This window comes from Odocoileus virginianus, chromosome 28, assembly GCF_023699985.2.
Source record: "Odocoileus virginianus isolate 20LAN1187 ecotype Illinois chromosome 28, Ovbor_1.2, whole genome shotgun sequence".
Taxonomy (NCBI): domain Eukaryota; kingdom Metazoa; phylum Chordata; class Mammalia; order Artiodactyla; family Cervidae; genus Odocoileus; species Odocoileus virginianus.
Window position 1 is genome coordinate 20,896,084 of NC_069701.1, and position 23,135 is coordinate 20,919,218.

Sequence of the window (23,135 nt, forward strand, 5' to 3'; positions counted from 1 at the left end):
CAATGAGTCATCTGTTCACATCACATGACCAAAATACTGGAGCTTCAGCTTCAGCATTAGTCCTTCCAGTGAATATTCAGGCTTGATCTGCCTTAAGATTGACTGACTTGATCTCCTTGCTGTCCAAGGGACTCTCGAGAGTCCTCAGTACCACAGTTGGAAGGAGTTCATTCTTTGGCGTTCTTTCCGATCCGGCTCTTACCACCATACATGACCACTGGGAAGCCCAGAGCCTTGACTACATGGACCTTTGTTGGCAGAGCAACGTCTCTGCTTCTCAACACAGTCTAGGTTTGTCATCACTTCCTGCCAGGAAGCAATCGTCTTCTGATTTCATGGCTGCAGTCACCATCTGCAGTGATTTTGGAGCCTAAGAAGAGGAAATCTGTCACTACTTCCACTTTTCCCCTTCTATTTGCCATGCATTAATGGGACCAGATGCCATAATCTTAGTTTTTTGATATTTAGTCTTAAGCTGGTTCTTTCACTCTCCTCCTTCACCTTCATCAAGAGGCTCTTTAGTTCCTCTCAGCTTCCTGCCCTTAGAGTGGTATCATCCACATATCTGAGGTTGTTGATGTTCATAGTTACACAAGCTATGAACCCTATATTATATTGTTCCTATTTTTACTTTAGGTGCTCAATTATTTCAGTGACATGAAAATATGTACTTACTTTATATATGAATATATTCCATATAAATTTTTATGTTTACACAAATTTATACATTATTTACATTTTATATTTACCTTTATATGTATGCTTATATATAGTATTTCCATATAGTTTTATTTACCTTTAACCTAAAGAATACACTCACACATAACACACGCAGTTCTACCCTACAAAATAGTTGCAAATATTGTACCAATGAATATTTTATTTCCCTGAACAATTTGCAGTGTCAGTAGTTAAATATAGAATTTCACGTTTACAGAATTTTTTTTTTTTTTGCTATTTTGTTAGCACTTTAAGGATGAAGATGTCATTTCATAGTTTTTTTCTCTTGTATGTTATTTCTGATGAATAGTCAGCTATCATTCTTACTGTTTTACCAATGAATATAATGTGTTTCTTTTTCACCAGTGAGAATTTGATCCCATTACCATTTTTTCCTGTAACAGTAACATTTCTTCTCTAATTCGGAATTCTGATTTTTTCAGATGAAAAATCCACCACAGTTTCTGTGTACCTGTTTCACCTGTCCCAGGACTTACCCCTAGAGAGCTGAGAGTCCTCATCTCCAGTGAATTTTGAGAATCAGACAGCAAGGGTAAGTGGCAATGCCAGGGAAGATTATCTCCATTTCAACATGTTTTGAGATGTTGCCTGTGTATTGTCAATATGCACAATCCAGAAAATACCCACAATGAATATGTGTATATCTGCCTGTTGGGCAGTGATGTACCAAAGTTAGGTATCAAGGATTTGGTGGGAGCAGTTTGTTGCAACAAAAAGGAGTATTTTTTTCACTGACTTTGACTTTCTTTAGGATGCCTGGTACATAGAGATAATTACAAAGTAAATTTTTGTCAGGTTTAATACCATTTGTAAATGATCTACAGACATAGCATCCTCTTTTATCAGCTCTGCCTCCCTGGACTTGCCACAACTGCCAGGGGCCCTCTAGTGCCTTCTTTAGGCATGAAATTTTGGAAATGATTCTCATACAATTATGCCAGCTATGACCATGATCACAGAACACTAATGCAAATATTTAGGACAGACACACTGTTTCTGAGTGTTGAGTTACATTGAAAGGAATGTATCTAGGACAACAATGATTAGCATCTCTACCAAGCTTTCTGGAGAAGAAAAGGAAACTGGCTCAGACAGGTTAATAACTATTCATAATCAGTCAGATGAAGTATTGAAAATACATTTAAGCCCAGATATGAATAGTTCCCAAAGTCTGTTTCCCTAAAGCCTAGACTGTATGGCTCTTCTCAAGCCCCAGTTATCTGTGAAATTCCAACCACTTCTTTAATCTCCCAGGCTCTTAGTTTCAATTCCTGTAAGGTAATATTATTTTTGTGTCTTACAGATCCCACAGAAATTAGATAAAACAGGATAAAGACCTTAATACAAGGAATGAATTTTTCAATGGTTCTTAATTAAGAGATTGTCTTTTCTTAATTTTTGCATTCCAGGATCAACGATTGATGGGAAAAAAATAGGACAAGCTTGCAATCTGATCACTGTTAAAGCCTTTTGCTCTTTCTCCTAAATGCATTAGCAAAGTGTTTCTTCACTATTTCTCTCTTTCCTGAGTTGGCATATAGCACCAAGCATCTTGAGGTGTTTCAAATAAGGGGACTTCTCAGGAATTTATTCATGGAAATAAGTTTTATTAAACAAGTTTTATTTCCATGAATAAATTAAAATTTTTGAGATTTAATTGACATGTAATGGTGTATAAGTTATAAGGTGTACAATGTGTTATTTGATACACTTATTATTGATATTGAGAAATGATTTCCATGGCAGAGTTAGTTAACATTTCTATTGCCTCACATGGTTACCATTTATTTTTTGCAGTAAGAATAATTAAGATCCATTCTCTTAGTAATTCCAACTATGTAGTACAGTATGGTTAACTATGATCACTATACTGCCCATGAGCTTTTCAGAATTTTTCATCTTATACCTTCAAGTGTATATACCCATTGATGAACATTTCCTCATTTCTCTCACCTTCCAGCCGCTGGAAACTACCATTCTACTCACTCTTTCTGTGAGTTTGTCTTCTTTGATTCCATATATAAGTGAGATCATACAGTATTTGTCTTTTTATATTTGACATTTCATTTAGCACAGTGACCTCAAGTTTCATCTGTGTTGCTGCAAAGTGCAGAATTTCCTTCTTTCTCATGACTTAATAATATTCAGTTGTGCTCATGTATACAGTTGAGCTTTGAACAATTAGAAATATTATTGTTTAGGGGTACCAAGCCTGACAACCCTCTAGTTTTCTTGCCTAGAGAATCCCATGGACTGTAGCCTGTCAGGCTCCTCTGTCTGTGGGGTCACACGAGTTGGACATGACAGTGACTAAACCACCACCACCAAGCCCTCTAGCAGTCAAAAATCTCAGTGTAACTTTACAGTCAGACTTCCTTATCTTCAGTTCTATTGTACATCTACAGACTCAACCAAGTGTGTATTCTGTGGTACTGTAATATGTATTTATTGAAAAAAAATCTGCTTATAATTGGATCCACACAGTTCAAACCCATGTTGTTCAAGGGTCAACTATATTTGTAGATATTTAAGTATATATCTCACATCTTCTTTATCTATTGTCTATAGATAGACATTTGGGTTGTTCCCATATCTTGACTACTGTGAATAAACTGCAATAAACATGAGGGTAAATATCTCTGATACCATTTTCATTTTATTTAGCTATCAGTAGTACCTCAGCTGGTGAAGAACACACCTGAAATGCAGAAGACTCCAGCTCGATTCCCGGGTCGGGAAGATCCCCTGGAGAAGGGATAGGCTCCCCACTCCAGTATTCTTGGGCTTCCCTGCTGGCTCAGCTGGTAAAGAATTTGCCTGCAGTGCAGGAGACCTGGGTTCGATCCCTGGGTTGAGAAGATGCCCTGGAAAAGAGTTAGGCTACCCACTCCAGTATTTTGGCCTGGAGAATTCCATTGACTGTGTAGGCCATGGAGTTGCAAAGCACTGGACACGACTGAGTGACTTTCACTTTCATATACCCAGAAGTGGGATTGCTGGATCATTAACATGTTAGTGCTATTTCAAACTTTTTGAGAAACCACCATACTGTTTGCTGTAGCGGCTGCACCAATTTATATTTTCACCAACAGTGTCCAAGTGTTCCCTTTTCTCCACAAAGTGTATCTTTGCCACACTTTTTATCTTTTGTCTTTTTGATAAAGGACATTCTAACTAACAGGCATGAGATGATAGTTCATTGTGGTTTTGCTTTGCAATTCCATGATGATTAGTGACATTGGACAACTTTTCATGTTCCTGTGGGTCATGCGTATTTCTTCCTCTTAAAAAGTATCCATTCAGTGAAGAAGGAAATGGCAACCCACTCCACTATTATCCGGGAAATCCCATGGACAGAGGAGCCTGATGGGCTACAGTCCACAGAGATATGAAAGAGTCAGATATGACTTAGCAACTAATCAACACCAACAGGAAAACTAGTAGGAGACCTTCATGGCTCAGAGCCCCTGGGACTGGATACCTCGTGGACCACAGCAACAACAAAAGTATCCGTTTAGATCCTCTGGCCATTTTTCAGTCAGACTGGTTTTTGTTTTTGTTTTTTGCCATTGAGTTGTATGAATTTCTTATATATTTTGGATATTAACCCCTTCTCAGATATATGGTTTACAATTTTTTTTTTCTTATTCCATAGGTTGCTTGGTAATTTTGATTGCTTCTTTTGCTTGATGAAGTAGCAGTAGACCCACTTATTTATTTTTGCTATTGTTTATTGTGCTTGGTATGTCATATTCAAAAAATATATATATACATTGCCAAGACCAATGTCAAGAAGTTTTGCCTCTGTGTTTTCTTTTAGAGTTTTATAGTTTCAGGTCTTTTAATCAAGTGTTTAATTGATTTCAAGTTAATTTTTGTGAGTGGTATAAAAAAGAGATCCAGTTTTATTTTTCTGCATATGATTTGGTTTTTCTAACACCACTTAATGAGGAGAATATCCTTTCACAATTGAGTAGACTTGGCTTCCCCTGACAAATATTAGTTGATTGCATACATAAAGATTTATTTCTGGGCTCTCAGTTGTGTTCCATGGGTCTATGTGTCTATTTTTCACCAGTTATATATTCTTTTGATTACTACATTTTTGTAATATCACTTTAAATTAGGAGGTGTGATGTATAAAGCTTTGGGCTTCTTTCACTGAGTTGCTTTAGCCATTCAGAGTCTTTTGTGGTTCCATACAAATTTTATAATTTTTTTTATTTCTGTAAAAAAATGCCATTGGAATTTTGACAGGGATTTACTTAAATATATAGATAGCTTTGAGTAGTATGGACATTTTAATAATATTAATTCTAATTCATGAATGTGGAATTCTTTCCATTTGTGCCTTCTTCAATTTCTTTCATCGTTGTCTTATAGTTTTCAGTGTTAACTGTCTTATATGAAGTAAGTCATTCTTTTACTTACTCCATATAGCCTATTTCAAGAGCTAAAAAGCATTTGTGAAAAGAGAGAGAAGTCACAAGACAGCATTGCTTCAAAAAAACAAAGAATGAAACAACAAGCTAGGTACCAAGAACTTCAGCACAAGATTGACTTGATATGGTAACAATGGAACATTGTTGACTTGTTCACAAATTCAAGTTGAAAGACACACTAATTTTCTTTTGTTTAATTGTGTGATATTAGCTGTAGGTTTTTTCCATAGACATTCTTTGTCAGGTTAAAGAACTTCCCATCTGGCTCAAATTTACTGAGAAAAACAATTTTTTCAGTTCACAAACAGGTATTGAATTTTATTTTCAAAGGTTTTTTTTCATGTATTAAGATGGCCATATGCTTTTTGCCCCTATTTTTTACTGTTAAAATAATGAAATGTTAAACTAATCTTGCATTCTTGGAATAATTCCCACTTAGTGATAATGTGTTTGCTTTTTTATATGTGCTGAGATTTCATTTGAAATATTCAGGGAATTTTGAGTCTGTGTTTTTGCTTCTTGAGATAAATGCTTTGATTTTTCATTTGCTCTTCTTTTCTAATAGATATTTAAATCTATAAATGTCTCACTAGGATTGCTTTATAATGATATGTCATATTTTCATTATTTTATAGTCATTTCAAAATATTTTATAATTTTCCTTTTGATTTTCTCTTTCATCCATTGGTAATTTAGAGTCTTTTGCTTTAATATTAAGCATTTGGAGATTTTCTTTTTTTTAATCTATTACTGATTTATTGTTTAATTTGACTGTTGTCAGAGAATATTCTATGACTTCAGCCTTAAAATTTCTTCAACCTTCATTTATGTCACAGCATTTAGCCTATTTTGGTAAATATTAGTGATAAAGATTATTAATACCTTAAGTTTATAAAGATGTACTTTATAATTTAGAATATGTTTTAGAATATTGTGCTCTTCAATTATGCTAAGTAGAAGACCGGTAAAAATATTTATGTGTGACACATGAGATAAGTGCTTTAACAAGTGTGATATATAAGATAAGTGCTTTATACTATGAGCTAGAGAATGGCTCTCAGTCTCAGATAATTCTTTGTTTGGGTGGCTGTTCTGTGCATTTAGCAGTATCCTTGTCTCTACTCATTGGGTCTGGAAGCAATTTTCTGGTCCCGGTTGTGACAATCAAAATTGCCTCTAGATATTGCCAAATGTTCGCTGAGGGGGAAAAAGCACCTCCAGTTGAAAATCACTGAACTATATAAAGAAACAAGTTTTTATAAAATCAGTGTACCTATGTAGATACATTTTTATTATAAAAATGTGTGGATTTTACTATAAGAATATAGCTGCAAATTCAATAATAGTTACTATATGTGGTTGAAATAGCATATGACATCACTTATATGTGAAATCTAAATTATGATACAAATAAATTTATTTACAAAACAGAGACTCACAGACATATAAAACAAATTTACAGTTACCAAAGTGGAAAGGGGATGACTGAAGAATGAGTTAGGAGTTTGGAGTTAGTAGATACAAGCTATTATATGTAATTTAGATAAACAATAAGGTCCTACTATATATAGCACAGGGAACTAGATTCAATATCCTATAATAAATCATAAGGGAAAAGAATGTGAAAAAGAATATACATTTATAGAACTGAATCACATTGCTGTACACCAGAAACTAACACAACATTGTAAATCAACTATACATCAATTAAAATGTTAAAAACAAATAAAATATAAATAAGAATGAAAAGAGAACATGTGATTCCTATTCAAAATGTAACACATGAAAATTATCCAAAAGCTGTGAAACGTTGAGCAAATGCAAGGAACTCTTATGTGTCATAAGAATGGGAACCATGTGATATACTTTACTCTATGTTCTATGCCTATGTTCTATCACAGTTCAGTACAACACTATTTTCTCACTTTGTCATTCAGTCGTTAAGTGTTGACTCTTTGTGACCCCGTGGACTACAGCATGCCAGGCTTCTTTGTGCTTCACTGTCTCCCAGACTTTGCTCAAACTCATGTCCATTAAGTACGACATGAGTGATGCCATCCAGCCATCTCATCCTCCATCATCCCCTTCTCCTCCTGCTCTCAATCTTTCCCAGCATCAGGGTCTTTTCTAGTGAGTCTTCTCTTTGCATCAGGTAGCCAAAGTATTGGAGCTTCAGCTTCAGCAGTAGTTCTTCCAGTGAATATTCAGGGTTCATTTCCTTTAGGCTTGACGGGTTGGATCTCCTTGCAGTCTAAGGGACTCTCAGGAGTCTTCTCCAGCACCACAATTCAAAGCATCAGTTCTTCAGCATTCAGCCTTCTTTATGGTCCAGCTCTCACATCCGTACTTCCCCACTAAGCCTAGATATTTCCATCAGAATCCTTTTCAACAGAAGAATCAAGAAAGCTATCACCAATAGATCAGAGTGAAAAAGTTCTTTGCTATCCCTGGCATATGGCCTTTAGACTCTTCTTTTCATCTTCCACTAACTTATTCAGTGATCTTCAAAAGGAATAAGGGGAAAGGGCATCCAGGTCCTGTCTCCAACGACAGGGTTCTCTGTTCGAGGATGCAAGATGGATTGCTATACTGGTATGACGGTATTTGTGAACCCTCTTCTGAACAGTGATACAGCTACTGCATCTGGGGATACACTGACTTTTGAGTATGAATCCACTCTTCTGGCTAATGGGGAAGGAAATGGCAGCCCACTCCAGTATTCTTGCCTGGAGAATCCTGTGGACAGAGGAGCCTGGTGGACTGCCGTCTGTGGGGTCGCATGGAGTCGGACACGACTGAAGCGACTTAGCAGCAGCAGCCACAGCTTCTGGCTAAAGACTAAAATATTTTCCCCAATTCAAAAATACCCCTCCTAAATATGTGCACTGCAGACGCCAACCGTGGAAACATCTGTTTGTCTTAGCGCAAGTGTTAATAGATTGTATAGTCAAGTATCACACAAACTCATCCATCTTAAAAATAGAATCAATAGCAAAATGTATGCAGACTCAGAGCACCTCCAAAGGGAAGAAAGAAAATGATGGAAAAGGATTCAAAGTTAATTGTATCTAGATAGCTTCCCCAGACAGAATGTCAGTTGCATGCAAGGAAGCAGTGGAAATAATGCCTTGATAAAAGAAAAGACACAAACAAAACATCCAAATTTCACTTCAAATCAGTGCATAGTCTTTTCTCAAGAATCACTGTAAAGCTGCATTCCTCTTCTTTATTATTTTGCTATGGATACTTTTCCTTTTTCATGAAATACAAGCCAAGAAAATAGCTTATATTTTGTCATGGAAATGACAAATTGATTAGAGCCTCAGAGTACTTCACTGTTGTGAGGTAAAGACAATTATGCATTATTCTGAAATAACTGCAGAACTAAGAATTGTAGAAGCAATACCTAAATGACTATGGAAAATAAACAGGGAGAATTGTGAACTTTTTAACGTGGTGTTTCAGCCTGAGCTCAAGCTATAAATATCAGCAAATTCTCTGCTGTGCTTCATTGCATTCCTCTAGTGCGATTTGTTTAGTGCTTTGAGATATTAGACAGCCATATATTTTACTCTCACTGCTAGTGCCCAATTTGCAAGAAAGCAAGTAATATAAAAATGGCTATTTACTCTGTTACAAGTGGTACAGTCCATTATCACTCTTCACTGATGTTGTTACAAGGAGAGCAAATCAATAATCAGTTCTCATTCCCTAACTCAGTAAACCATCTGCTTCCATTATTGTAAACCATGTTCAGTTTGGATGCAAACTTTACTGCTGTGCTAGAAGCTGATTCATTTGATAAGACCAAAAACACCACCACGGGAAAATTATTTCTTAATTACCTTTCTCTGAAACTTAAATGGCTAAATGCGAGGGAATTTCTTTGCCATCGGAAAAACGAACATCACAAGACATTGACAATGTATCAGTGAAGACAAGGGCTTTGTCTAAAATGGCAAATGATTCAGTCCATCTCACACAGCTTTTTCTCAGATATGATTGCTCAAGTAAACATTGGCTCTACACAGGAAGCTTCTACGTGGAAGTTAGGCATGGCATCACAGCCCATAGGACATTGCTTCTGGAGCAGCCATTGAGATTCAAACTGAGGATAATTATCAATTAGCTCCACCATGCCCACAACCTGTTTTCACTTACCAAGCTCCTTTAACTGCTTTTATAAAAACTTGCATGTCCTCCGAGCATCGCATAGCCTAAACAATCAGATATTTGCCCAAGTTATTTATTTATTTTTCCAGGAAGTCAGCTGTGTCTAGTTCAAACTCAAGCTGGTTAAGACCACCCACCCTGCCAATGGGCATACATGAGGATCTACTCGGTAACATTTTTATGTCAGAAGGACCAAACCTCTAGCATCCATACTATGATTTTCTGAGCACGTGTACCATTAAGAAACCTGTAGCTTAGTTGCACCTGTGCCGAACAACAATTACTTCACCTTTTTCTTCCCTCCAATCACCTTTCGCCACGCTCCCGCCTCATCTTTATTCCATAAGTATCCCAAGCCTTCCCCCTTCCAGGAAGCAGATCTGAGATTTGTCCTCCCATCTCCTGGCTTGGCTACCTTGAGAACACACCTTTTCTCTGCTGCAAACCTCAGCACCCTGGCGACTGACTTGCCGCACGTCGGACACAGAAACCTGTACACAAAGAAAAAGAAACAAGTACATGATTCTAAAACTGAGATGGGAATCACTGGATGAATTTCAGGTAAAACATTTAATGGCCCCAGATCCAGGTGTGTGAAATAATTCCTTTGTTTCTTATAACTCAGTTTAACTGATTCTAAACTGTATCTAACTGCTAGATACAGAAAATGTCAACTAGGAACGTCAAGGAGAGTCACTAAATTCTGTTTCCTTAGACAATTCATGTTTTGAATTCTGTGGCACTCTCTCCTCCCAAGCCCCATTTTCCCCCATTCCTCCTGCTGGGACTCACTACAAGTTCCTAAGCGGGCTAGCACCAATGTTGGAGAAAGGCGTCTTTTCTCACCTTTTTACAGTATGCTAACACCTTTTGAGATGCCCCTGGCCCCATCTTGTCTCAAGCATGTCTTCCTCAGGCAAGCAGTGTCTAAAATTGGAGGTACAGAAGTGCAGAGATGGGGCAAACTTTGTGACTTCTTGTCAAGTTCCGTGTTCTCTTTCAGGTTCTCCTTCTGGTCTGCAGGGTCTCTTGGGTAGCTATCTTCTGTGTCTCTTTCTACATGTGTGAAAAGAATCATATGCTATTCTGTGTTCACTTCAGGACTTTGAATGTGACTCCTTGACACTCATTTTTGTTTGTTTTTAATGCAAGTGCCTGACTTTGTCAAGGCTTCCATTTCAATGAGGCATTCCCTTCAACGTTGGGGTCTCTAGCAAACATGTTTCCAGCCCTCCAACTAGATGAAGAGCCAGGCTACCTCCCCCTACTGAGGCTCCTTTGTGTTAGAGATCTTGGTTGATTTTCATAATTGACCATTTGGGCTATTTTTTCCTCTTCCTGTATTTAAATTCCCACTCTTGTGTTTTAAATACTCAGTAAAGTGGAGAAGGCAATGGCACCCCACTCCAGGACTCTTGCCTGGAAAATCCCATGGATGAAGGAGCCTGGTGGGCTGCAGTCCATGGGGTCGCGAAGAGTCAGACACGACTGAGCGACTTCCCTTTCACTTTTCACTTTCATGCATTGGAGAAGGAAATGGCAACCCACTCCAGTGTTCTTGCCTGGAGAATCCCAGGAACGGGGGAGCCTGGCGGGCTGCCGTCTATGGGGTCACACAGAGTTGGACACGACTGAAGCGACTTAGCAGCAGCAGCAGTATTCAGTAAAGAGCCCACAGAAGAACGTAGAACTCGGCCCCGGTCAATGTAGAACTCTAGGCCTGTGTGCGCCGTCTCTCCCCACAACCTGTGAGGCTCCAGTGTGCCCTGTAATTCCCAGGTCTTGTAAGTAATAAACCTTTGGTTTTTTCCAAAGCTCTCTGATGGTGATTGCTGAACGGTGTGTTGCAGTCATAGTAAGAAGCACAGGACCAGTTCAAGCACAACGGTGATTGTTGATAGGCTGAGACTAGTGCAAGACAGGACCGCAGGTGGATCCAGGGCAGAGCAAGCATTCACCCTGCCCCTCTCATCCATAGCAGCCATCTCTGCTCTCTTGTTTCCCTGTACTGGGCACAGAGGGCATCGGTGAAGCTTCTGACTATCAGAATGCCAGACAGGTCCAGGCAGGCACAGTCCTCTTTGCACTGATTCACTGCATTGATTCATGAGCTATCTTTGGAATGCAGAGACAGACCGACAACTAGCCAGCACTCCCTTCTTACCAATTGCGTCTACCCCCAGTTCATGGAGTCGATCTCTGGGTTAGATTGTATGGAGCAGAAAGGGGGCAAAAACTGGTCTTAATGATGGGTAGGGCTTCCCTGGTGGCTCAGATGGTAAAGAATCTTCTGCAGTGCAGGAGACTGGGGTTCGATCCCTGGGTGGGAAGATTCCCAGGAGAAGGGAATGACAACCCCCTCCAGTATTCCGGTCTGGAGAATTCCATGGACAGAGCAGCATGGTGGGCTGCAGTATGTGGGGGTCACAAAAGAGTCAGACACCACTGAGCAACCAGCGCTTTCACTTTAATGATTATGTATCCTTTCTAATACTTTCTGATTTGTAACTGCTCAAGGATTTTAATTGTGGAAGTCAGTAATCTGAAATGTTTATTGTTTCCCACCCTAACAATTCTTACATGATGGGTGCCCTTCTGTCTAGTTGCATGAAGGAGTTTCACCTGGTTATTTAGGTAGTGTAAGAAAGAATTGCTATTTAATACTTAGACCCCTGTTTCAGAGAGAGTTAAGTTTTAATTTGTCACTTCTATGTGACATCTCAGAACAAGGAAGTCCTATTTTACAGGCTCTATTAAACTCAACTAGAACCAAGTGATTGTTGTTTACTCTGTGTCCCTTATCAGACCGTAACTACTTCAAGGACAAGGCTGCATTTTTTTCCAGGGCTGCTTATTATCCCTTCATTTTTTGAAGGGATAATAATTGATCTTTATTTAAAATAAACCTTACATACTGAAGACATCATAATATACAAATATGTAGCTTGCATAATGATTATAGAATTAATACCTATGAAACCACTATCAGAATTCCTAACATTTCCCCATGTACCCTTCCTGCTTACAAGCACCTTCACTTTATAGAAATATTACCTTGATTTTTAATTATATTTAATTAAGTAAACTGATATATGTAATAATTCTAGTTTTGAACTTTATGTAGAGGGAATCAAATTTATGTTTCTAAGATGAACTCAGTGTGCAGTTATGTTCATTCATTTATTTTTATGTACAGCATACTTTGTACAAATATACCACCTTTTTTATAATCTGCACTAGTGTTACATCTGTGGTGCATTTCCAATGTGGGAGTATTTTGAGCTGTGCTTCTATGAACATTCTTATATGTACAGGTATCTTGGTTCACATAAATACAAGTTTCTCTAGGTTAAATATCTGAGACTGAAATTCCTAGGTCATAGAATATATAGATGGTTAATTCTAGAAAGTGAAAGTGAAGTTGCTCAGTCGTGTCCAATTCTTTGCAACCCCGTGGACTGTAGCCCACCAGGCTCCTCTGTCCATGGGATTTCCCAGGCAAGAACACTGGAGTGGGTTGCCATTTCCCTCTCCGGGGGATCTTCCCAACCCAGGGATCAAACCCAGGTCTCCCGCATGCAGGCAGACAAAGGCAGATGCAGGCAGACGCTTTAACCTCTGAGCCACCAGGAAAGCCCCGGTTAATTTTAGAGATAATGCCAAATAAGTTTTTATATGGTTGTAAACATTTAGCCTTCGAACAGGAGTGTATGATTATTTACACAACCTTAAACATCTCTTGCTATTTCTCTAGATTTGTCAACTTGGTAGGGGTATAGTTATCATTCCTTGTGACTTTAATTTGCAATTTCCTGGCTACAAATGAGGCTGAGCTTTCCTTTATGTGCTATTAGTCTTGACTTTAGCCTTTGGTAAAATCCCTATTTAAGCTCAATTTTGTTTGGGGTATCTGTCTTTTTCTTAGTAGATTATAAAATGCCTTAATAAATTTTGAATTCATACCCTTTGGTGATTATACGTGTTGCAAATATCTTCTTACATCTTTTCACATTGTTATAGTGTATTATGATGAAGAATAATTTTACTTTCAATGCAAAATGTATTCATTTATACTCTATGCTTAGTGGTTTTTGTAGCTTTTCTCCACAAATCATGAAGATAGTCTCATATGTTCATAGTCGAATTTTTAATCTAACTGGAATTTTTGTGTATGATATAGTGAATCAACTTGACTTTTTTTTAATGTAATACCTGATTCCTTCAGTGCTATTTATTGAGAAGTCATCTCTTTTCTATTGTTCTGCATTAGCACCTTTGTTAAAATTTGAAGCCATATTTGGGTGGCTCTGTTTCTGGGCTTGTTATTTTTATCTGTTGGTTTATTTGCCAGTATCACACTATTTTAGCTGTTATTTCTTTATGGTAATTTATGACATTTGACAGAACAGTTCTTTTACCTTATTATTTTCCTCAGATGTATCTTTATTATAAAGAATCAGAATCATTTTGCAAACATACTAAAACATTTTTTTGTGTTTTGTTTGGAATACTATTGCCTCCTTATACAAATTTGGGCAAAAATAATAGCTTTAAAATATTGACTATTCATATGCTTGAATAGTATTTTTCTCTATTTGTGTTTCTTTATTTCAGTAAAATGTATTATTCACCTTAGAGGAATTCCACAATTTTTGGTAGGCTCAGTACCAGATATCTTATAGATTTTGATGGTGCTGTCACACTTTGTTTAGCTTTTTTTATCCTGTTTGTGACTGGAAAGTAGTATTAAATTTATCTATATTGATTTTGTAAGCAACAGTTTTGCATAACTCATAATCATTTAAACTATATAGTCTAATAATTTATAATTCGCCACAGTGTCTTTAATTTGCCTCCTCTAATAATTCTTCTACTTGGATTTTCAAGTAATACAATTATATCAATTAAAATTATGAAAAATTTGATAAACTTTTTAATTCTTATAGTTTTAGTATAATTTATGTCCTAATTTGAGGTTAAGACTCAAATATAAAGCTAAGTAGATGTAATGGTGAACATCATCACTATGAGACCAGTTCCAGAAAGAAACTTTTAATGCTTCATCATTTAATATTGTTTGCTGTAGTTTGTTTACAGATACATTTTGTCAGATCAATGAAATTCCCTTTTATTTTTAGTTTGATACTATCTTTTAAAATGAATAGATCTTTAATATGGTAGAATCTTTCTGCCTCTGTTGAGATATTGAGATTATTTTTTTCTCCTTTAATCTGTAAATAAGATGCTGCTGCTGCTGCTACTAAGTCGCTTCAGTCGTGTCCAACTCTGTGCGACCCCATAGACGGCAGCCCACCAGGCTCCTCCATCCCTGGGATTCTGCAGGCAAGAATACTGGAGTGGGTTGTCATTTCCTTCTCCAATGCATGAAAGTTAAAAGTGAAAGTGAAGTCGCTCAGTCGTATCTGACTCTTAGCAACCCCATGGACTGCAGCCCACCAGGCTCCTCGGTCCATGGGATGTTCCAGGCAAGAGCACTGGAGTGGGTTGCAATGCTTTCTCTAATAAATAAGATGAATTATACCAATTTATGTGCTGTAGTTAAATCTGTTTTCATTCTTGAGATATTTAATCTTTGATAAGTATTATTTTCACATATTTTAAAATTCAGTTTTCTAATACCATGCTTGGGATTGGTTATGAGTGACTGTAATGGAAAAAAACAATCAGTTTTTCTTCCTGTGAGTCTTTCTCCTGTAAGTGTCCTTTATTATTTACACGGAACACTTCTGACAGCTCTGGTTGCCGAATGTGTGGAGGCTTTCCCCCACAGCAGTGATTCTCCATGACACCAGCTGAGTGTCCTACAGTTGAACTCCATGTTGACACTATCTTCCTGGAGATAGTGTTAGATCACACAGGCTAGGGGCTGAGTCCCACCAGACTGCTATTACTCAATTCAGATGCCAGTCACAAGTAGGTCCCCAGTTTACCCACAGCTTCCGTCCAGTTGGCTATAAATTGGAGGTCTCCATGACCCCCACCTAGCTCAGTTAATTTGTTAGAGTGGCCCACAGAACTCAGAGAAACACTTACTTTTGCCACTTTATTAAAGGATATGATAAAGATATGATCAAGATGAAGGCATACATATGGTGAAGTCTGGAGAGTCCTGGGTGCAGGAGCTTCCATCCCGATGGAGTTGGGGTGCATCAACCTCCCAGAGTGGGTGTATTTACTAGCCTGAAAACAACTGAAACCTCATACTATTAGGATGTTGTGGATGCTTCCTCAAATAGGCATAATCAATTATTAACTCCATTTCTAGTCTCTCCATGGAATATGGGGGGATTAGGTTAAAAATTCCAAGGTGCTAATCATGTCTTAAACTTTCTAGAGACCAGTTCCCAACCAGGAGCCATCCAGCAGTGCATCCAGAATCACTTCATTAGAAGAAAAGATGTTTCTAGTGCTCTCATCACTTCAGTTCAGTCACTCTGTCGTGCCCGACTCTTTGCAACCCCGTTGACTGCAGCACGACAGGCTTCCCTGTCCATCACCAACTCCTGGAGCCTACTCAAACTCATGTGCATCAACTCAGTGATGCCATCCAACCATCTCATCCTCTGTTGTCCCCTTCTCCTCCTGCTTCAATCTTTCCCAGCATCAGGGTCTTTTCCAATGAATCAGCTCTTCCCATCAGGTGGCCAAAGTATTCGAGTTTCAGCTTCAGCATCAGTCCTTCTAAAGAATATTCAGGACTGATTTCCTTTAGGATTGACTGATTGGATCTCCTTGCAGTCTAAGGGACTCTCAAAATTCAACACCACAATTCAAAAGCATCAATTCTTCGGCACTCAGCTTTCTTTATAGTCCAACTCTCATCATATCCGTACATGACTACTGGAAAAACCATAGCTTTGACCAGATGGACCTTTGTTGGCAAAGTAGTCTCTGCTTTTTAATATGCTGTCTAGTTTGGTCATAGCTTTTCTTCCAAGGAACAAGCATCTTTTAATTTCATGGCTGCAGTTACTATCTGCAGTGATTTTGGAGCCCCCCCCCCCCCAAATAAAGTCTCATCCCTTAGGACTCTTCAAAATTCATGTAAATGCTTTTGTCAGTATTGCTTTGCAAACTCAATGAGTTCCCCAGGTGAAATTTGAAACTGGCTCCTTACAAGGAGGGCAAGGAGAGAGCAAAGAGGCAGACCATTCCAGATTCTTGGGCGGCAGTTTTAATAACCAAGGAACTTACATATGAGGCTTGCCTTCAACATGCATAGGACAAATAGCTCTTTGTACCTACCTGCCAGAATCTTGGAACAATCTTAAAATGTTATAGTAAGGCCTTAACTGCCCAGTCACATACACAGTCCAGATGGTCCAAAGAACACCTTATTCTCTCAAGGCGGCTTCCTTGACATAGCTTACTCATATGTGGGAACAATGGGTGGGGAGAAAGTAAGGAGCCTCTGATTATCCAGATCTAGCTTGAGGGTCGACCCCGTCATGTCCCCATGATGACTTCATCCAACAATCAGGGACAGGGGGTCAAAGAGCAAGTACAAGAACAAGAGAGTCCTAGTACTTTGATCGTTAGTAAATTACATGGGTTTCAGGAGCTCTGTGCTAGGAATTTCGGGAAGAAATAAATGCATATTTTCTATTACCTCACAGTGGCTTTCTATACATACTGTTTTTAAATGGTATCCTTACTAGGTTTCAGTGTCAAGGTTATGCTAGTCTCACATACTTTCTATGTGTTTTTTTTGGGAAGAGTTTATATAAGATTAAAATTATTGTTTCCTTGATTGCTTAGAATTTCCTGATGAAACCAACTAGACCTAGAGTTAATTTCTGAGGCTTATTTGAGGGTGCATTTACATTTTCAAAGGGATATAAAGTATTCAGATTCTCTACATTTGTCAGTTTTGATGTCGTATCTATTAGTTTATAAGTGTTTTTAATATCCTTTTTCTTTTTCTTTTTGGACTGAAGTCTCTTCTGTGATGTTACTTTTTTTTCTCTTTTGATGATAATTATATATGCTTCTTCTCTTGTCCCTCTTGGTAAATCTGATCAGATGTCTGTTAGTTTACTAGTCTTTCCAAAGAATTATTGGTGTGTTAATCCTTTCTCTTAAATGTTTGCTTTGTTTTTGGTTTTAAACAATTATTTCCTTTTAATTTTCAGTCTTTGATATCTTTTTCTAACTTCATGGGTTAGGTTCTTATCAAATTTAATCTTCTTTTTTAATATATACATATGTGATTATATTGATAACTTCCTTTCTACCCAACTCTTACAGCCTATAAATCCTAACAGGCAATATTATTATTTAGTTCAAAATATATTCTAATATATTTGTGGTCACAAAGGATTGGACACACTGAGCCAGTGAACAACAACAAGAACAACAGTATTCTAATATGCATTGCTATCCATTCTGGTAATAAGATTTTCTTATTTTGACCCACATGCTATTTAGAAATATTCCTTAACATAGACACATAGTAATTTAAAAAAGTCATTTTAAACCTAACTGCATGGTATTCCAACAATATATCAAATATAAATCCAATCTTTTTTTAATTGGAGTATAGTTGCTTTATAATGTTGTGTTAGTTTCAGCTGTAGAGCAAAAGTGAATCAGCTGTACACACACACACATATCCCATTTTTTTGGATTTTCTTCTCATTTAGGTCACCATGAATGGTTCTCATTAGTTATCTATTTTTATACATAATAGTGTATATACATTAATACCATTCTCCCAATTCATTCCACTCCCCCATCAATATTCCTACATCCATTCTCTACATCCGTGTCTTCATCTCTGCTTTGCACATAAGTTCATCTGTATTGTTTTTCTAGATTCCACATATAAGTGATATATGATATTTGTTTTTCTGACCTCACTCTGTAAGACAGTCTCTAGGTCTATAGAAGTCTCTGCAAATTGTAGTTTCATTCCTTCTAATGGCTGAGTAATATTCCATTGTATGTAATGTGTGTGTGTGTGTATAAATATCACATCTTCTTTATCCACTCTTCTCTTAATGGACATTTCGGTTGCTTCCAACTCCTGGCTATTGTAAATAGTGCTGCAATGAATATTAGGGTGCATGTAAATTTTTGAAGTATGGTTTTCTTTGGGTATATGCCCAGGAATGGGATTGCTAGTTCTATTTTAGTTTTTCTTAAGGAGCCTCCATACCATTCTTCATAGTGACTGTATCAATTTACATTCCCACCAACAGTGCAAGAGGGTTTCATTTTCTCCACACCCTTTTCAGTATATATTGTTTGTGGCTATTTTGGATCATGGCCATTCTGACTGGGATGAGATGATACCTGCTTATAGTTTTAATTTGCATTTCTCTAATAATTAGTCAGGAGGCAATAGAACTGGACACGGAACAACAGACTGGTTCCAAATAGGAAAAGGAGTATGTCAAGGTTGTATATTGTCACCCTGCTTATTTAACTTATATGCAGAGTACATTATGAGAAATGCTGGGCTGGAAGAAGCACAAGCTGAAATCAAGATTGCCGGGAGAAATATCAATAACCTCAGATATGCAGATGACACCACCCTTATGGCAGAAAGTGAAGAGGAACCAAACAGCCTCTTGATGAAAATGAAAGAGGAGAGTGAAGAAGTTGACTTAAAACTCAACATTCAGAAAACTAAAATCATGGCATCTGTCCCATCACTTCATGGCAAATAGATGGGGCAACAGTGGAAACAGTATCAGAATTTATTTTTTTGGTCTCCAAAATCACTGCAGATGGTGATTGCAGCCATGAAATTAAAAGACACTTATTCCTCGGAAGGAAAGTTATGACCAACCTAGATAGCATATGAAAAAGCAGAGACATTACTTTGCCAACAAAGGTCCATCTAATCAAGGCTATGGTTTTTCCAGTGTCATGTATGGATGTGAGAGTTGGACTGTGAAGAAAGCTGAGTGCCAAAGAATTGATGCTTTTGAACTGTGATGTTGGAGAAGACTCTTGAGAGTCCCTTGGACTGCAAGAAGATTCAACCAGTCCATCCTAAAGGAGATCAGTCCTGGGTGTTCATTGGAAGGACAGATGCTGAAGCTGAAATTCCAATACTTCAGCCCCCTCATGCAAAGAGTTGACTCATTGGAAAAGACCCTGATGCTGGAGGGATTGGGGGCAGGAGGAGAAGGGGATGACGGAGGATGAGATGGCTGGATGGCATCACCGACTCGATGGGCATGAGTTTGAGTAAACTCTGGGAGTTGGTGATGAACAGGGGGGCCTGGCATGCTGTGATTCATCGGGTCGCAAAGAGTTGAACACGACTGAGCAACTGAACTGAACTGAATAATTAGTGATATTGAACAACTTTTCATGTGCCTGTTGGCTATTGTATGTTTTCTTTGCAGAAATGTCTATTTAAGTCTTCTGCCCATTTTTTTATTAGATTTTTTGTTGATATTGAGGTGCATAAGCTGCTTGCATATTTGGGGGATTAATCCCTTGTTAGTTGCTTCATTTGCAAATATTCTTTTCCCATCCTGAGGGCTGTTTTTCATCTTGGTTATAGCTTCCAATAAGTTGTGCTGAGAAAACTGGACAGTTGTCTAAAAGAATGAAGTTAGAACACTCCCTAACACCATACACAAATATAAACTCAAAATGGAATAAGGACCTAAATGTAAGGCCAGATATTATAAAACTCTTAGAGGGAAATACAGGCAGAGCACTCTTTGACATATATCACAGAAAAAGTGTTTTTGACCCCTATCCTAGAGTAATGATGGATAGAAGACCTAAACAGACATTTCTCCAAAGACCTACAGATAGCCAATAAACACATGAAAAGATGCTCAACATAACTTATTATTAGAGAAATGCAAATCATAACTATAATGAGGTATCACCCCATACCAGTGAGAATGGCCATCATCAAAAAAAATCTGCAAACAATAAATGCTGGAGATGATGTGGAGAAAATGAACCCTGCTTCACTGTTTGTGGGGATGTAAACTGATACAGCCTTTATGGAAAACAGTATGGAGATGCCTTTAAAAAACTAGGGATCAATCTAGTTTTGACCCAGCAATCCCACTACTAGACATATACCTTGAGAAAACCACAACAATTCTAAAAGTCACATGTACCCCAATGTTCATTGCAGCACAATTTACAAAAGCCAGGATATGGAAGAAACCTAGATGTCCATTAATAACTAAATGGATAAAGAAGTGGTGATATGTTTATACAACGGAATATTACTCAGCCATAAAAAGGAGTGGGTTTGAGTCAGTTTTGGTGAGGTGGATGGACATAGAGTCTCTTATGCAGAGTGAAGTAATTCAGGAGGAGAAAAACAAGTATGGTTTATTAATGCATATACATGGAATCTAGAAAAATGCAACTGATGAACCTAGTAGAGAATGACGGGGACACAGGGGGAAAGGTGAGGGCAGGATGAATTGAGGATGTGGCATTGATACATACACACTATCATGTGTAAAATAGGTTAGCAGGAAGTTACTAAATAACACACAGAGCCCAGTCTGATGCTCTGTGATGACCTAGAGGGGTGGAATGGGAGAGAACATGAAGGGGAGGGAGGCTCAGGAGGGAAGGGAGGTATACATACAATTATGACTGATTCACTTTGTTGGATGGCAGAAACCAACACTAAATTGTAAAGCACTTTTATGCCAATTAAAAAAAATTAAAAGAAAAAAAATAAATTGAACCTAATTACACTTAAAGCCAGTCATTAAAAAAAAGAAAGCTTTTGAGTTATGGACCAGCATATGGCCAATTTTTATAAATACTGCGTGTGCTTGAAAAGAATTTGTGTTAGAGGTTTAGGTATCCAATGTTCTATATACTTCTTTTATCAAAACAAACTTCAATTTGTTTCTGTCCCACAAGTTTTATACTTGGTGCATTCACTTTGAAGGTTCTTCCTCGTATGTTTTCATTGCCAACTAGGGGCTTTCCAAGTGGCATGAGTGGTACAGAATATGCCTGCCAATGCAGGAGACACAGACACGGGTTGGGTCCCGAGGTCAGTAAGATCCCCTGGAGGAGGACGTGGTAACCCACTCCAGTATTCTTGCATGGAGAATCCCATGGACAGAGGAGCCTGGGGGGCTACGGTCCATGGGGTCACAGAGTCAGAAATGGTTGAACATGCACACACTATGCTAGAAACTATACTTACTACTTTCAGACTTATTCTTACAGATTCTCGTCTCAGACTTTCCCTCCTGACCCTATTCTAAAAGAGGCTTCATTTCTCACTTCTTTGCCTTGAGCTATTTTCCCTAAAGCACTGATCTCTGCCTGACATTATACAATGTATCTATTTGTTTTCTTATTATCTCCCTAACTATGATATAAATACCTTGAGGCAAGAACTCTTTCTGACTCATTTACCATTCTGTACCTAATACTTGAAAAGTGTCACACACTAAGTGCTTAATAAATGTTTTGCATGATTAAGTGAATGAATTTAAAATAGTACTCAACAGAGACCTTGACAAGCATATATAAAGGCATCATTTACCCTGCTGTGTTCCTTCAATAGAATTGGCAGTGCCCATATAGGTAACAGGTAAGCTTAAAACACAAGTAAGCATGGACGACAGAGAAGGCAATGGCACTCCAGTACTCTTGTCTGGAAAATCCCAGGGATCGGGGAGCCTGGTGGGCTGCCGTCTATGGGGTCGCACAGAGTAGGACACGACTGAAGTGACTTAGCAGCAGCAGCAAGCATGGAGGAAAAAATGGAGAACAAAACAATCCTGTCATCAGTTCAGTTTCAGTTCAGTCCGGTCACTCAGACATGTCCAACTCTTTGCGAGCCCATGGACTGCAGCACACCAGGCTTCCCTGTCCATCACCAACTTCTGGAGACTGTTCAAACTCATGTCCATCGAGTCGGTGATGCCATCCAACCATCTCAGCCTCTGTTGTCCCCTTCTCCTCCCACCTTCAATCTTTCTGAGCATCAGGGTCTTTTCCAATGAATCAGTTATTCGCATCAGGTGGCCAAAGTACTGGAGTTTCAGCTTCAGCATCAGTCCTTCCAATGAATATTCAGGACTGATTTCCTTTAGGATGGACTGGTTGGATATCTTTGCAGTCCAAGGTACTCTCAAGAGTCTTATCCAACACCACAGTTCAAAAGCATCAATTCTTTGGCGTTCACCTTTCTTTATAGTCCAACTCTCACACCCATACATGATTACTGGAAAATCAATAGCCTTGACTAGATGGACCTTTGTTGGCAAAAAAAGTCTCTGCTTTTTAATATGCTGTCTAACTTGGTCCTAGCTTTTCTTCCAAGGAGCAAGCATCTTTTAATTTCATGGCTGCAGTCACCATCTGCAGTGATTTGGGAGCCCAAAAAAATAAAGTCTGTCACTGCTTCCATTGTTTCCCCATCTATTTTCCATGAAATGATGGGACCAATCCTGTCATAGACCAGCCCAAAGCAGGTGCTCAATTAATATTACTTTATGAATTAAATTGAAAATAAAGAAGGATGAAAAGAGGAAAGAAAGAGAAAAGGAGAGATCTAGTTGTAAATTAAACAAAGGATGACACTAATAGACAAAATGTGTCTCTACTCTTGTCTTGACTTCCTTGGTGAATTACCTGGCTTCTTCTACCTACTTGCTACTTCCCAAGAGAGAAGGAATTACTAATATGATTAGTTGGTATTGAAAGAAACTGAACATATGCAAAGCTCAGACCCTTCCTTCTTCCTTGAGTTTTGAAATTAGTCCACCCTGATCCTTCATGTATAAAATTTCACAG

General features: G+C 38.1%; 1 long non-coding RNA gene across 1 annotated transcript in view; it reads left to right on the forward strand.

Moving 5' to 3' along the window:
* LOC139031808 (uncharacterized) overlaps positions 1-23,135 on the forward strand; it is a 110,709-nt gene that overhangs the window by 14,697 nt on the left and 72,877 nt on the right. Inside the window, exon 3 of the long non-coding RNA XR_011484326.1 lies at positions 1,164-1,273. This is a non-coding gene — a long non-coding RNA (uncharacterized lncRNA). The remainder of the gene's footprint in view (positions 1-1,163; positions 1,274-23,135) is intronic.